General features: G+C 34.4%; 2 non-coding genes across 2 annotated transcripts; both read right to left on the reverse strand.

Annotated features, from left to right (window-relative positions):
* Nucleotides 1–9,816: 9,816 nt before the first annotated feature.
* On the reverse strand, nt 9,817–9,888 carry TRNAD-GUC (transfer RNA aspartic acid (anticodon GUC)). Its single transcript has one exon. It is a non-coding gene; the product is annotated as a tRNA-Asp (tRNA).
* Nucleotides 9,889–14,634: 4,746 nt separating this feature from the next.
* On the reverse strand, nt 14,635–14,706 carry TRNAD-GUC (transfer RNA aspartic acid (anticodon GUC)). The gene has a single exon. It is a non-coding gene; the product is annotated as a tRNA-Asp (tRNA).
* Nucleotides 14,707–16,123: the final 1,417 nt, after the last annotated feature.

Consider the following 16,123-nt stretch of genomic DNA (forward strand, 5'->3'; position numbering starts at 1 on the left):
ATATACCCAAAACCAGGTCATGGGGACCTCCTAAATTCTACTTGTAGCACTGGCCATGAAGCTTACATGCAAGATTTTTTTCAAGTTGACATAATCCCTGGATTCAATTTAGATAAGGCATTTTTGTTATCTCAATGAAACAAAGTGAAACAGCATGCAAAAAAAGAGATTAAAAGTTCAAAACTCCCCATCGGGGAATTGAACCCCAGCTCCCGCATGACAGGCGGAGACACTTCACACTATACTAACGAGGACTTACTTGGTCAATTTTTGGCAAAATATGATCAAAAAATATACCCAAAAAACATGTCATGGTTAGCTATCGAAATTTGTATGTCATTGGCCAAACAGATTATATGCTACATTTTTTCAAGCTAATTTAAAACCCTATAGAAATATTTAAACTATTATTTGGCAAATGAAAAGTCAGTAATTTTGACAACATAATTTTACTCTTGCAATGCATAGCACTCTAAAGTCTTTTCTCCTGCTCTAACCAAGCAGTGTATTGAATCACTATTTATTACTTTGATAAATATACCCAAAACCAGGTCATGGGGACCTCGTAAATTCTACTTGTAGCACTGGCCATGAAGCTTACATGCAAGATTTTTTCAAGTTGACATAAACCCTGGATTCAATTTAGATAAGGCATTTTTGTTATCTCAATGAAACAAAGTGAAACAGCATGCAAAAAAAGTGATTGAAAGTTCACAACTCCCAGTCGAGAAATCAAACCCCGGTCCTCTGCAGGTCAGGCGGGGATACTTCACACTATACTAACGAGGACTTACTTGGTCAATTTTTGGCAAAATATGATCAAAAAATATACCCAAAAAACATGTCATGGTTAGCTATCGAAATGTGTATGTCATTGGCCAAAGAGATTATATGCTACAATTTTTCAAGCTAATTTAAAACCCTAAAGAAATATTTAACCTATTATTTGGAAAATGAAAAGTCAGTAATATTGACAACATAATTTTACTCTTGCAATGCATAGCACTCTAAAGTCTTTTCTCCTGCTCTAACCAAGCAGTGTATTGAATCACTATTTATTACTTTGATAAATATACCCAAAACCAGGTCATGGGGACCTCCTAAATTCTACTTGTAGCACTGGCCATGAAGCTTACATGCAAGATTTTTTTCAAGTTGACCTAATCCCTGGATTCAATTTAGATAAGGCATTTTTGTTATCTCAATGAAACAAAGTGAAACAGCATGCAAAAAAAGAGATTAAAAGTTTAAAACTCCCCATCGGGGAATTGAACCCCAGCTCCCGCATGACAGGCGGAGACACTTCACACTATACTAACGAGGACTTACTTGGTCAATTCTTGGCAAAATATGATCAAAAAATATACCCAAAAAACATGTCATGGTTAGCTATCGAAATTTGTATGTCATTGGCCAAAGAGATTATATGCTACATTTTTTCAAGCTAATTTAAAACCCTAAAGAAATATTTAAACTATTATTTGGCAAATGAAAAGTCAGTAATTTTGACAACATAATTTTACTCTTGCAATGCATAGCACTCTAAAGTCTTTTCTCCTGCTCTAACCAAGCAGTGTATTGAATCACTATTTATTACTTTGATAAATATACCCAAAACCAGGTCGTGGGGACCTCGTAAATTCTACTTGTAGCACTGGCCATGAAGCTTACATGCAAGATTTTTTCAAGTTGACATAAACCCTGGATTCAATTTAGATAAGGCATTTTTGTTATCTCAATGAAACAAAGTGAAACAGCATGCAAAAAAAGTGATTGAAAGTTCAAAACTCCCAGTCGAGAAATCAAACCCTGGTCCTCTGCAGGTCAGGCGGGGATACTTCACACTATACTAACGAGGACTTACTTAGTCAATTTTTGGCAAAATATGATCAAAAAATATACCCAAAAAACAAGTCATGGTTAGCTATCGAAATGTGTATGTCATTGGCCAAAGAGATTATATGCTACAATTTTTCAAGCTAATTTAAAACCCTAAAGAAATATTTAACCTATTATTTGGAAAATGAAAAGTCAGTAATATTGACAACATAATTTTACTCTTGCAATGCATAGCACTCTAAAGTCTTTTCTCCTGCTCTAACCAAGCAGTGTATTGAATCACTATTTATTACTTTGATAAATATACCCAAAACCAGGTCATGGGGACCTCCTAAATTCTACTTGTAGCACTGGCCATGAAGCTTAAATGCAAGATTTTTTTCAAGTTGACATAATCCCTGGATTCAATTTAGATAAGGCATTTTTGTTATCTCAATGAAACAAAGTGAAACAGCATGCAAAAAAAGAGATTAAAAGTTTAAAACTCCCCATCGGGGAATTGAACCCCAGCTCCCGCATGACAGGCGGAGACACTTCACACTATACTAACGAGGACTTACTTGGTCAATTTTTGGCAAAATATGATCAAAAAATATACCCAAAAAACATGTCATGGTTAGCTATCGAAATTTGTATGTCATTGGCCAAAGAGATTATATGCTACATTTTTTCAAGCTAATTTAAAACCCTAAAGAAATATTTAAACTATTATTTGGCAAATGAAAAGTCAGTAATTTTGACAACATAATTTTACTCTTGCAATGCATAGCACTCTAAAGTCTTTTCTCCTGCTCTAACCAAGCAGTGTATTGAATCACTATTTATTACTTTGATAAATATACCCAAAACCAGGTCGTGGGGACCTCGTAAATTCTACTTGTAGCACTGGCCATGAAGCTTACATGCAAGATTTTTTCAAGTTGACATAAACCCTGGATTCAATTTAGATAAGGCATTTTTGTTATCTCAATGAAACAAAGTGAAACAGCATGCAAAAAAAGTGATTGAAAGTTCAAAACTCCCAGTCGAGAAATCAAACCCTGGTCCTCTGCAGGTCAGGCGGGGATACTTCACACTATACTAACGAGGACTTACTTAGTCAATTTTTGGCAAAATATGATCAAAAAATATACCCAAAAAACAAGTCATGGTTAGCTATCGAAATGTGTATGTCATTGGCCAAAGAGATTATATGCTACAATTTTTCAAGCTAATTTAAAACCCTAAAGAAATATTTAACCTATTATTTGGAAAATGAAAAGTCAGTAATATTGACAACATAATTTTACTCTTGCAATGCATAGCACTCTAAAGTCTTTTCTCCTGCTCTAACCAAGCAGTGTATTGAATCACTATTTATTACTTTGATAAATATACCCAAAACCAGGTCATGGGGACCTCCTAAATTCTACTTGTAGCACTGGCCATGAAGCTTACATGCAAGATTTTTTTCAAGTTGACATAATCCCTGGATTCAATTTAGATAAGGCATTTTTGTTATCTCAATGAAACAAAGTGAAACAGCATGCAAAAAAAGAGATTAAAAGTTCAAAACTCCCCATCGGGGAATTGAACCCCAGCTCCCGCATGACAGGCGGAGACACTTCACACTATACTAACGAGGACTTACTTGGTCAATTTTTGGCAAAATATGATCAAAAAATATACCCAAAAAACATGTCATGGTTAGCTATCGAAATTTGTGTGTCATTGGCCAAAGAGATTATATGCTACATTTTTTCAAGCTAATTTAAAACCCTAAAGAAATATTTAAACTATTATTTGGCAAATGAAAAGTCAGTAATTTTGACAACATAATTTTACTCTTGCAATGCATAGCACTCTAAAGTCTTTTCTCCTGCTCTAACCAAGCAGTGTATTGAATCACTATTTATTACTTTGATAAATATACCCAAAACCAGGTCATGGGGACCTCGTAAATTCTACTTGTAGCACTGGCCATGAAGCTTACATGCAAGATTTTTTCAAGTTGACATAAACCCTGGATTCAATTTAGATAAGGCATTTTTGTTATCTCAATGAAACAAAGTGAAACAGCATGCAAAAAAAGTGATTGAAAGTTCATAACTCCCAGTCGAGAAATCAAACCCCGGTCCTCTGCAGGTCAGGCGGGGATACTTCACACTATACTAACGAGGACTTACTTGGTCAATTTTTGGCAAAATATGATCAAAAAATATACCCAAAAAACATGTCATGGTTAGCTATCGAAATGTGTATGTCATTGGCCAAAGAGATTATATGCTACAATTTTTCAAGCTAATTTAAAACCCTAAAGAAATATTTAACCTATTATTTGGAAAATGAAAAGTCAGTAATATTGACAACATAATTTTACTCTTGCAATGCATAGCACTCTAAAGTCTTTTCTCCTGCTCTAACCAAGCAGTGTATTGAATCACTATTTATTACTTTGATAAATATACCCAAAACCAGGTCATGGGGACCTCGTAAATTCTACTTCTAGCACTGGCCATGAAGCTTACATGCAAGATTTTTTTCAAGTTGACATAATCCCTGGATTCAATTAAGATAAGGCATTTTTTTTATCTCAATGAAACAAAGTGAAACAGCAAGCAAAAAAAATAGATTAAAAGTTCAAAACTCCCTGTCGGGGAATTGAACCCCAGCCTCCCGCATGACAGGCGGAAACACTTCACACTATACTAACGAGGACTTACTTGGTCAATTTTTGGCAAAATAATATCAAAAAATATACCCAAAAAACATGTCATGGTTAGCTATCGAAATTTGTATGTCATTGGCCAAAGAGATTATATGCTACATTTTTTCAAGCTAATTTAAAACCCTAAAGAAATATTTAAACTATTATTTGGCAAATGAAAAGTCAGTAATTTTGACAACATAATTTTACTCTTGCAATGCATAGCACTCTAAAGTCTTTTCTCCTGCTCTAACCAAGCAGTGTATTGAATCACTATTTATTACTTTGATAAATATACCCAAAACCAGGTCGTGGGGACCTCGTAAATTCTACTTGTAGCACTGGCCATGAAGCTTACATGCAAGATTTTTTCAAGTTGACATAAACCCTGGATTCAATTTAGATAAGGCATTTTTGTTATCTCAATGAAACAAAGTGAAACAGCATGCAAAAAAAGTGATTGAAAGTTCAAAACTCCCAGTCGAGAAATCAAACCCTGGTCCTCTGCAGGTCAGGCGGGGATACTTCACACTATACTAACGAGGACTTACTTAGTCAATTTTTGGCAAATATGATCAAAAAATATACCCAAAAAACAAGTCATGGTTAGCTATCGAAATGTGTATGTCATTGGCCAAAGAGATTATATGCTACAATTTTTCAAGCTAATTTAAAACCCTAAAGAAATATTTAACCTATTATTTGGAAAATGAAAAGTCAGTAATATTGACAACATAATTTTACTCTTGCAATGCATAGCACTCTAAAGTCTTTTCTCCTGCTCTAACCAAGCAGTGTATTGAATCACTATTTATTACTTTGATAAATATACCCAAAACCAGGTCATGGGGACCTCCTAAATTCTACTTGTAGCACTGGCCATGAAGCTTACATGCAAGATTTTTTTCAAGTTGACATAATCCCTGGATTCAATTTAGATAAGGCATTTTTGTTATCTCAATGAAACAAAGTGAAACAGCATGCAAAAAAAGAGATTAAAAGTTCAAAACTCCCCATCGGGGAATTGAACCCCAGCTCCCGCATGACAGGCGGAGACACTTCACACTATACTAACGAGGACTTACTTGGTCAATTTTTGGCAAAATATGATCAAAAAATATACCCAAAAAACATGTCATGGTTAGCTATCGAAATTTGTATGTCATTGGCCAAAGAGATTATATGCTACATTTTTTCAAGCTAATTTAAAACCCTAAAGAAATATTTAAACTATTATTTGGCAAATGAAAAGTCAGTAATTTTGACAACATAATTTTACTCTTGCAATGCATAGCACTCTAAAGTCTTTTCTCCTGCTCTAACCAAGCAGTGTATTGAATCACTATTTATTACTTTGATAAATATACCCAAAACCAGGTCATGGGGACCTCGTAAATTCTACTTGTAGCACTGGCCATGAAGCTTACATGCAAGATTTTTTCAAGTTGACATAAACCCTGGATTCAATTTAGATAAGGCATTTTTGTTATCTCAATGAAACAAAGTGAAACAGCATGCAAAAAAAGTGATTGAAAGTTCACAACTCCCAGTCGAGAAATCAAACCCCGGTCCTCTGCAGGTCAGGCGGGGATACTTCACACTATACTAACGAGGACTTACTTGGTCAATTTTTGGCAAAATATGATCAAAAAATATACCCAAAAAACATGTCATGGTTAGCTATCGAAATGTGTATGTCATTGGCCAAAGAGATTATATGCTACAATTTTTCAAGCTAATTTAAAACCCTAAAGAAATATTTAACCTATTATTTGGAAAATGAAAAGTCAGTAATATTGACAACATAATTTTACTCTTGCAATGCATAGCACTCTAAAGTCTTTTCTCCTGCTCTAACCAAGCAGTGTATTGAATCACTATTTATTACTTTGATAAATATACCCAAAACCAGGTCATGGGGACCTCGTAAATTCTACTTGTAGCACTGGCCATGAAGCTTACATGCAAGATTTTTTTCAAGTTGACATAATCCCTGGATTCAATTAAGATAAGGCATTTTTTTTATCTCAATGAAACAAAGTGAAACAGCAAGCAAAAAAAATAGATTAAAAGTTCAAAACTCCCTGTCGGGGAATTGAACCCCAGCCTCCCGCATGACAGGCGGAAACACTTCACACTATACTAACGAGGACTTACTTGGTCAATTTTTGGCAAAATAATATCAAAAAATATACCCAAAAAACATGTCATGGTTAGCTATCGAAATTTGTATGTCATTGGCCAAAGAGATTATATGCTACATTTTTTCAAGCTAATTTAAAACCCTAAAGAAATATTTAACCTATTATTTGGAAAATGAAAAGTCAGTAATATTGACAACATAATTTTACTCTTGCAATGCATAGCACTCTAAAGTCTTTTCTCCTGCTCTAACCAAGCAGTGTATTGAATCACTATTTATTACTTTGATAAATATACCCAAAACCAGGTCATGGGGACCTCCTAAATTCTACTTGTAGCACTGGCCATGAAGCTTACATGCAAGATTTTTTTCAAGTTGACATAATCCCTGGATTCAATTTAGATAAGGCATTTTTGTTATCTCAATGAAACAAAGTGAAACAGCATGCAAAAAAAGAGATTAAAAGTTTAAAACTCCCCATCGGGGAATTGAACCCCAGCTCCCGCATGACAGGCGGAGACACTTCACACTATACTAACGAGGACTTACTTGGTCAATTTTTGGCAAAATATGATCAAAAAATATACCCAAAAAACATGTCATGGTTAGCTATCGAAATTTGTATGTCATTGGCCAAAGAGATTATATGCTACATTTTTTCAAGCTAATTTAAAACCCTAAAGAAATATTTAAACTATTATTTGGCAAATGAAAAGTCAGTAATTTTGACAACATAATTTTACTCTTGCAATGCATAGCACTCTAAAGTCTTTTCTCCTGCTCTAACCAAGCAGTGTATTGAATCACTATTTATTACTTTGATAAATATACCCAAAACCAGGTCGTGGGGACCTCGTAAATTCTACTTGTAGCACTGGCCATGAAGCTTACATGCAAGATTTTTTCAAGTTGACATAAACCCTGGATTCAATTTAGATAAGGCATTTTTGTTATCTCAATGAAACAAAGTGAAACAGCATGCAAAAAAAGTGATTGAAAGTTCAAAACTCCCAGTCGAGAAATCAAACCCTGGTCCTCTGCAGGTCAGGCGGGGATACTTCACACTATACTAACGAGGACTTACTTAGTCAATTTTTGGCAAATATGATCAAAAAATATACCCAAAAAACAAGTCATGGTTAGCTATCGAAATGTGTATGTCATTGGCATAAGAGATTATATGCTACAATTTTTCAAGCTAATTTAAAACCCTAAAGAAATATTTAACCTATTATTTGGAAAATGAAAAGTCAGTAATATTGACAACATAATTTTACTCTTGCAATGCATAGCACTCTAAAGTCTTTTCTCCTGCTCTAACCAAGCAGTGTATTGAATCACTATTTATTACTTTGATAAATATACCCAAAACCAGGTCATGGGGACCTCCTAAATTCTACTTGTAGCACTGGCCATGAAGCTTACATGCAAGATTTTTTTCAAGTTGACATAATCCCTGGATTCAATTTAGATAAGGCATTTTTGTTATCTCAATGAAACAAAGTGAAACAGCATGCAAAAAAAGAGATTAAAAGTTCAAAACTCCCCATCGGGGAATTGAACCCCAGCTCCCGCATGACAGGCGGAGACACTTCACACTATACTAACGAGGACTTACTTGGTCAATTTTTGGCAAAATATGATAAAAAAATATACCCAAAAAACATGTCATGGTTAGCTATCGAAATTTGTATGTCATTGGCCAAAGAGATTATATGCTACATTTTTTCAAGCTAATTTAAAACCCTAAAGAAATATTTAAACTATTATTTGGCAAATGAAAAGTCAGTAATTTTGACAACATAATTTTACTCTTGCAATGCATAGCACTCTAAAGTCTTTTCTCCTGCTCTAACCAAGCAGTGTATTGAATCACTATTTATTACTTTGATAAATATACCCAAAACCAGGTCATGGGGACCTCGTAAATTCTACTTGTAGCACTGGCCATGAAGCTTACATGCAAGATTTTTTCAAGTTGACATAAACCCTGGATTCAATTTAGATAAGGCATTTTTGTTATCTCAATGAAACAAAGTGAAACAGCATGCAAAAAAAGTGATTAAAAGTTCACAACTCCCAGTCGAGAAATCAAACCCCGGTCCTCTGCAGGTCAGGCGGGGATACTTCACACTATACTAACGAGGACTTACTTGGTCAATTTTTGGCAAAATATGATCAAAAAATATACCCAAAAAACATGTCATGGTTAGCTATCGAAATGTGTATGTCATTGGCCAAAGAGATTATATGCTACAATTTTTCAAGCTAATTTAAAACCCTAAAGAAATATTTAACCTATTATTTGTAAAATGAAAAGTCAGTAATATTGACAACATAATTTTACTCTTGCAATGCATAGCACTCTAAAGTCTTTTCTCCTGCTCTAACCAAGCAGTGTATTGAATCACTATTTATTACTTTGATAAATATACCCAAAACCAGGTCATGGGGACCTCGTAAATTCTACTTGTAGCACTGGCCATGAAGCTTACATGCAAGATTTTTTTCAAGTTGACATAATCCCTGGATTCAATTAAGATAAGGCATTTTTTTTATCTCAATGAAACAAAGTGAAACAGCAAGCAAAAAAAATAGATTAAAAGTTCAAAACTCCCTGTCGGGGAATTGAACCCCAGCCTCCCGCATGACAGGCGGAAACAGTTCACACTATACTAACGAGGACTTACTTGGTCAATTTTTGGCAAAATAATATCAAAAAATATACCCAAAAAACATGTCATGGTTAGCTATCGAAATTTGTATGTCATTGGCCAAAGAGATTATATGCTACATTTTTTCAAGCTAATTTAAAACCCTAAAGAAATATTGAACCTATTATTTGGAAAATGAAAAGTCAGTAATATTGACAACATAATTTTACTCTTGCAATGCATAGCACTCTAAAGTGTATTCTCCTGCTCTAACCAAGCAGTGTATTGAATAACTATTTAATACTTTGATAAATATACCTAAAGCCAGGTCATGGGGACCTTGCAAACTGTACTTGTAGCACTTGCCATGAAGCTTACATGCAAGATTTTTTTCAAGTTGACATAAACCCTGGATTCAATTTGGATAAGGCATTTTTGTTATCTCAATGAAACAACGTGAAACAGCACACAGAAAAGAGATTAAAAGTTCAAAACTCCCCGTCGGGGAATTGAACCCCGGTCTCCCGCGTGACAGGCGGGGATACTCACCACTATACTAACGAGGACTTACTTGGTCAATTTTTGGCAAAATTTGATCAAAAAATATACCCAAAAAACATGTCATGGTTAGCTTTCGAAATGTGTATGTCATTGGCCAAAGAGATTATATGCTACATTTTTTCAAGCTAATTTAAAACCCTAAAGAAATATTTAACCTATTATTTGGAAAAAGAAAAGTCAGTAATATTGACAACATAATTTTACTCTTGCAATGCATAGCACTCTAAAGTCTTTTCTCCTGCTCTAACCAAGCAGTGTATTGAATCACTATTTATTACTTTGATAAATATACCCAAAACCAGGTCATGGGGACCTCCTAAATTCTACTTGTAGCACTGGCCATGAAGCTTACATGCAAGATTTTTTTCAAGTTGACATAATCCCTGGATTCAATTTAGATAAGGCATTTTTGTTATCTCAATGAAACAAAGTGAAACAGCATGCAAAAAAAGAGATTAAAAGTTCAAAACTCCCCATCGGGGAATTGAACCCCAGCTCCCGCATGACAGGCGGAGACACTTCACACTATACTAACGAGGACTTACTTGGTCAATTTTTGGCAAAATATGATCAAAAAATATACCCAAAAAACATGTCATGGTTAGCTATCGAAATTTGTATGTCATTGGCCAAAGAGATTATATGCTACATTTTTTCAAGCTAATTTAAAACCCTAAAGAAATATTTAAACTATTATTTGGCAAATGAAAAGTCAGTAATTTTGACAACATAATTTTACTCTTGCAATGCATAGCACTCTAAAGTCTTTTCTCCTGCTCTAACCAAGCAGTGTATTGAATCACTATTTATTACTTTGATAAATATACCCAAAACCAGGTCATGGGGACCTCGTAAATTCTACTTGTAGCACTGGCCATGAAGCTTACATGCAAGATTTTTTCAAGTTGACATAAACCCTGGATTCAATTTAGATAAGGCATTTTTGTTATCTCAATGAAACAAAGTGAAACAGCATGCAAAAAAAGTGATTGAAAGTTCACAACTCCCAGTCGAGAAATCAAACCCCGGTCCTCTGCAGGTCAGGCGGGGATACTTCACACTATACTAACGAGGACTTACTTGGTCAATTTTTGGCAAAATATGATCAAAAAATATACCCAAAAAACATGTCATGGTTAGCTATCGAAATGTGTATGTCATTGGCCAAAGAGATTATATGCTACAATTTTTCAAGCTAATTTAAAACCCTAAAGAAATATTTAACCTATTATTTGGAAAATGAAAAGTCAGTAATATTGACAACATAATTTTACTCTTGCAATGCATAGCACTCTAAAGTCTTTTCTCCTGCTCTAACCAAGCAGTGTATTGAATCACTATTTATTACTTTGATAAATATACCCAAAACCAGGTCATGGGGACCTCGTAAATTCTACTTGTAGCACTGGCCATGAAGCTTACATGCAAGATTTTTTTCAAGTTGACATAATCCCTGGATTCAATTAAGATAAGGCATTTTTTTTATCTCAATGAAACAAAGTGAAACAGCAAGCAAAAAAAATAGATTAAAAGTTCAAAACTCCCTGTCGGGGAATTGAACCCCAGCCTCCCGCATGACAGGCGGAAACACTTCACACTATACTAACGAGGACTTACTTGGTCAATTTTTGGCAAAATAATATCAAAAAATATACCCAAAAAACATGTCATGGTTAGCTATCGAAATTTGTATGTCATTGGCCAAAGAGATTATATGCTACATTTTTTCAAGCTAATTTAAAACCCTAAAGAAATATTTAACCTATTATTTGGAAAATGAAAAGTCAGTAATATTGACAACATAATTTTACTCTTGCAATGCATAGCACTCTAAAGTCTTTTCTCCTGCTCTAACCAAGCAGTGTATTGAATCACTATTTATTACTTTGATAAATATACCCAAAACCAGGTCATGGGGACCTCCTAAATTCTACTTGTAGCACTGGCCATGAAGCTTACATGCAAGATTTTTTTCAAGTTGACATAATCCCTGGATTCAATTTAGATAAGGCATTTTTGTTATCTCAATGAAACAAAGTGAAACAGCATGCAAAAAAAGAGATTAAAAGTTTAAAACTCCCCATCGGGGAATTGAACCCCAGCTCCCGCATGACAGGCGGAGACACTTCACACTATACTAACGAGGACTTACTTGGTCAATTTTTGGCAAAATATGATCAAAAAATATACCCAAAAAACATGTCATGGTTAGCTATCGAAATTTGTATGTCATTGGCCAAAGAGATTATATGCTACATTTTTTCAAGCTAATTTAAAACCCTAAAGAAATATTTAAACTATTATTTGGCAAATGAAAAGTCAGTAATTTTGACAACATAATTTTACTCTTGCAATGCATAGCACTCTAAAGTCTTTTCTCCTGCTCTAACCAAGCAGTGTATTGAATCACTATTTATTACTTTGATAAATATACCCAAAACCAGGTCGTGGGGACCTCGTAAATTCTACTTGTAGCACTGGCCATGAAGCTTACATGCAAGATTTTTTCAAGTTGACATAAACCCTGGATTCAATTTAGATAAGGCATTTTTGTTATCTCAATGAAACAAAGTGAAACAGCATGCAAAAAAAGTGATTGAAAGTTCAAAACTCCCAGTCGAGAAATCAAACCCTGGTCCTCTGCAGGTCAGGCGGGGATACTTCACACTATACTAACGAGGACTTACTTAGTCAATTTTTGGCAAATATGATCAAAAAATATACCCAAAAAACAAGTCATGGTTAGCTATCGAAATGTGTATGTCATTGGCATAAGAGATTATATGCTACAATTTTTCAAGCTAATTTAAAACCCTAAAGAAATATTTAACCTATTATTTGGAAAATGAAAAGTCAGTAATATTGACAACATAATTTTACTCTTGCAATGCATAGCACTCTAAAGTCTTTTCTCCTGCTCTAACCAAGCAGTGTATTGAATCACTATTTATTACTTTGATAAATATACCCAAAACCAGGTCATGGGGACCTCCTAAATTCTACTTGTAGCACTGGCCATGAAGCTTACATGCAAGATTTTTTTCAAGTTGACATAATCCCTGGATTCAATTTAGATAAGGCATTTTTGTTATCTCAATGAAACAAAGTGAAACAGCATGCAAAAAAAGAGATTAAAAGTTCAAAACTCCCCATCGGGGAATTGAACCCCAGCTCCCGCATGACAGGCGGAGACACTTCACACTATACTAACGAGGACTTACTTGGTCAATTTTTGGCAAAATATGATAAAAAAATATACCCAAAAAACATGTCATGGTTAGCTATCGAAATTTGTATGTCATTGGCCAAAGAGATTATATGCTACATTTTTTCAAGCTAATTTAAAACCCTAAAGAAATATTTAAACTATTATTTGGCAAATGAAAAGTCAGTAATTTTGACAACATAATTTTACTCTTGCAATGCATAGCACTCTAAAGTCTTTTCTCCTGCTCTAACCAAGCAGTGTATTGAATCACTATTTATTACTTTGATAAATATACCCAAAACCAGGTCATGGGGACCTCGTAAATTCTACTTGTAGCACTGGCCATGAAGCTTACATGCAAGATTTTTTCAAGTTGACATAAACCCTGGATTCAATTTAGATAAGGCATTTTTGTTATCTCAATGAAACAAAGTGAAACAGCATGCAAAAAAAGTGATTAAAAGTTCACAACTCCCAGTCGAGAAATCAAACCCCGGTCCTCTGCAGGTCAGGCGGGGATACTTCACACTATACTAACGAGGACTTACTTGGTCAATTTTTGGCAAAATATGATCAAAAAATATACCCAAAAAACATGTCATGGTTAGCTATCGAAATGTGTATGTCATTGGCCAAAGAGATTATATGCTACAATTTTTCAAGCTAATTTAAAACCCTAAAGAAATATTTAACCTATTATTTGTAAAATGAAAAGTCAGTAATATTGACAACATAATTTTACTCTTGCAATGCATAGCACTCTAAAGTCTTTTCTCCTGCTCTAACCAAGCAGTGTATTGAATCACTATTTATTACTTTGATAAATATACCCAAAACCAGGTCATGGGGACCTCGTAAATTCTACTTGTAGCACTGGCCATGAAGCTTACATGCAAGATTTTTTTCAAGTTGACATAATCCCTGGATTCAATTAAGATAAGGCATTTTTTTTATCTCAATGAAACAAAGTGAAACAGCAAGCAAAAAAAATAGATTAAAAGTTCAAAACTCCCTGTCGGGGAATTGAACCCCAGCCTCCCGCATGACAGGCGGAAACACTTCACACTATACTAACGAGGACTTACTTGGTCAATTTTTGGCAAAATAATATCAAAAAATATACCCAAAAAACATGTCATGGTTAGCTATCGAAATTTGTATGTCATTGGCCAAAGAGATTATATGCTACATTTTTTCAAGCTAATTTAAAACCCTAAAGAAATATTGAACCTATTATTTGGAAAATGAAAAGTCAGTAATATTGACAACATAATTTTACTCTTGCAATGCATAGCACTCTAAAGTGTATTCTCCTGCTCTAACCAAGCAGTGTATTGAATAACTATTTAATACTTTGATAAATATACCTAAAGCCAGGTCATGGGGACCTTGCAAACTGTACTTGTAGCACTTGCCATGAAGCTTACATGCAAGATTTTTTTCAAGTTGACATAAACCCTGGATTCAATTTGGATAAGGCATTTTTGTTATCTCAATGAAACAACGTGAAACAGCACACAGAAAAGAGATTAAAAGTTCAAAACTCCCCGTCGGGGAATTGAACCCCGGTCTCCCGCGTGACAGGCGGGGATACTCACCACTATACTAACGAGGACTTACTTGGTCAATTTTTGGCAAAATTTGATCAAAAAATATACCCAAAAAACATGTCATGGTTAGCTTTCGAAATGTATATGTCATTGGCCAAAGAGATTATATGCTACATTTTTTCAAGCTAATTTAAAACCCTAAAGAAATATTTAACCTATTATTTGGAAAAAGAAAAGTCAGTAATATTGACAACATAATTTTACTCTTGCAATGCATAGCACTCTAAAGTCTTTTCTCCTGCTCTAACCAAGCAGTGTATTGAATCACTATTTATTACTTTGATAAATATACCCAAAACCAGGTCATGGGGACCTCCTAAATTCTACTTGTAGCACTGGCCATGAAGCTTACATGCAAGATTTTTTTCAAGTTGACATAATCCCTGGATTCAATTTAGATAAGGCATTTTTGTTATCTCAATGAAACAAAGTGAAACAGCATGCAAAAAAAGAGATTAAAAGTTCAAAACTCCCCATCGGGGAATTGAACCCCAGCTCCCGCATGACAGGCGGAGACACTTCACACTATACTAACGAGGACTTACTTGGTCAATTTTTGGCAAAATATGATAAAAAAATATACCCAAAAAACATGTCATGGTTAGCTATCGAAATTTGTATGTCATTGGCCAAAGAGATTATATGCTACATTTTTTCAAGCTAATTTAAAACCCTAAAGAAATATTTAAACTATTATTTGGCAAATGAAAAGTCAGTAATTTTGACAACATAATTTTACTCTTGCAATGCATAGCACTCTAAAGTCTTTTCTCCTGCTCTAACCAAGCAGTGTATTGAATCACTATTTATTACTTTGATAAATATACCCAAAACCAGGTCATGGGGACCTCGTAAATTCTACTTGTAGCACTGGCCATGAAGCTTACATGCAAGATTTTTTCAAGTTGACATAAACCCTGGATTCAATTTAGATAAGGCATTTTTGTTATCTCAATGAAACAAAGTGAAACAGCATGCAAAAAAAGTGATTAAAAGTTCACAACTCCCAGTCGAGAAATCAAACCCCGGTCCTCTGCAGGTCAGGCGGGGATACTTCACACTATACTAACGAGGACTTACTTGGTCAATTTTTGGCAAAATATGATCAAAAAATATACCCAAAAAACATGTCATGGTTAGCTATCGAAATGTGTATGTCATTGGCCAAAGAGATTATATGCTACAATTTTTCAAGCTAATTTAAAACCCTAAAGAAATATTTAACCTATTATTTGTAAAATGAAAAGTCAGTAATATTGACAACATAATTTTACTCTTGCAATGCATAGCACTCTAAAGTCTTTTCTCCTGCTCTAACCAAGCAGTGTATTGAATCACTATTTATTACTTTGATAAATATACCCAAAACCAGGTCATGGGGACCTCGTAAATTCTACTTGTAGCACTGGCCATGAAGCTTAC

The sequence above is a fragment of the Taudactylus pleione genome, unplaced genomic scaffold, assembly GCF_031769625.1.
Source record: "Taudactylus pleione unplaced genomic scaffold, aTauple2 ptg000117l, whole genome shotgun sequence".
NCBI lineage: Eukaryota > Metazoa > Chordata > Amphibia > Anura > Myobatrachidae > Taudactylus > Taudactylus pleione.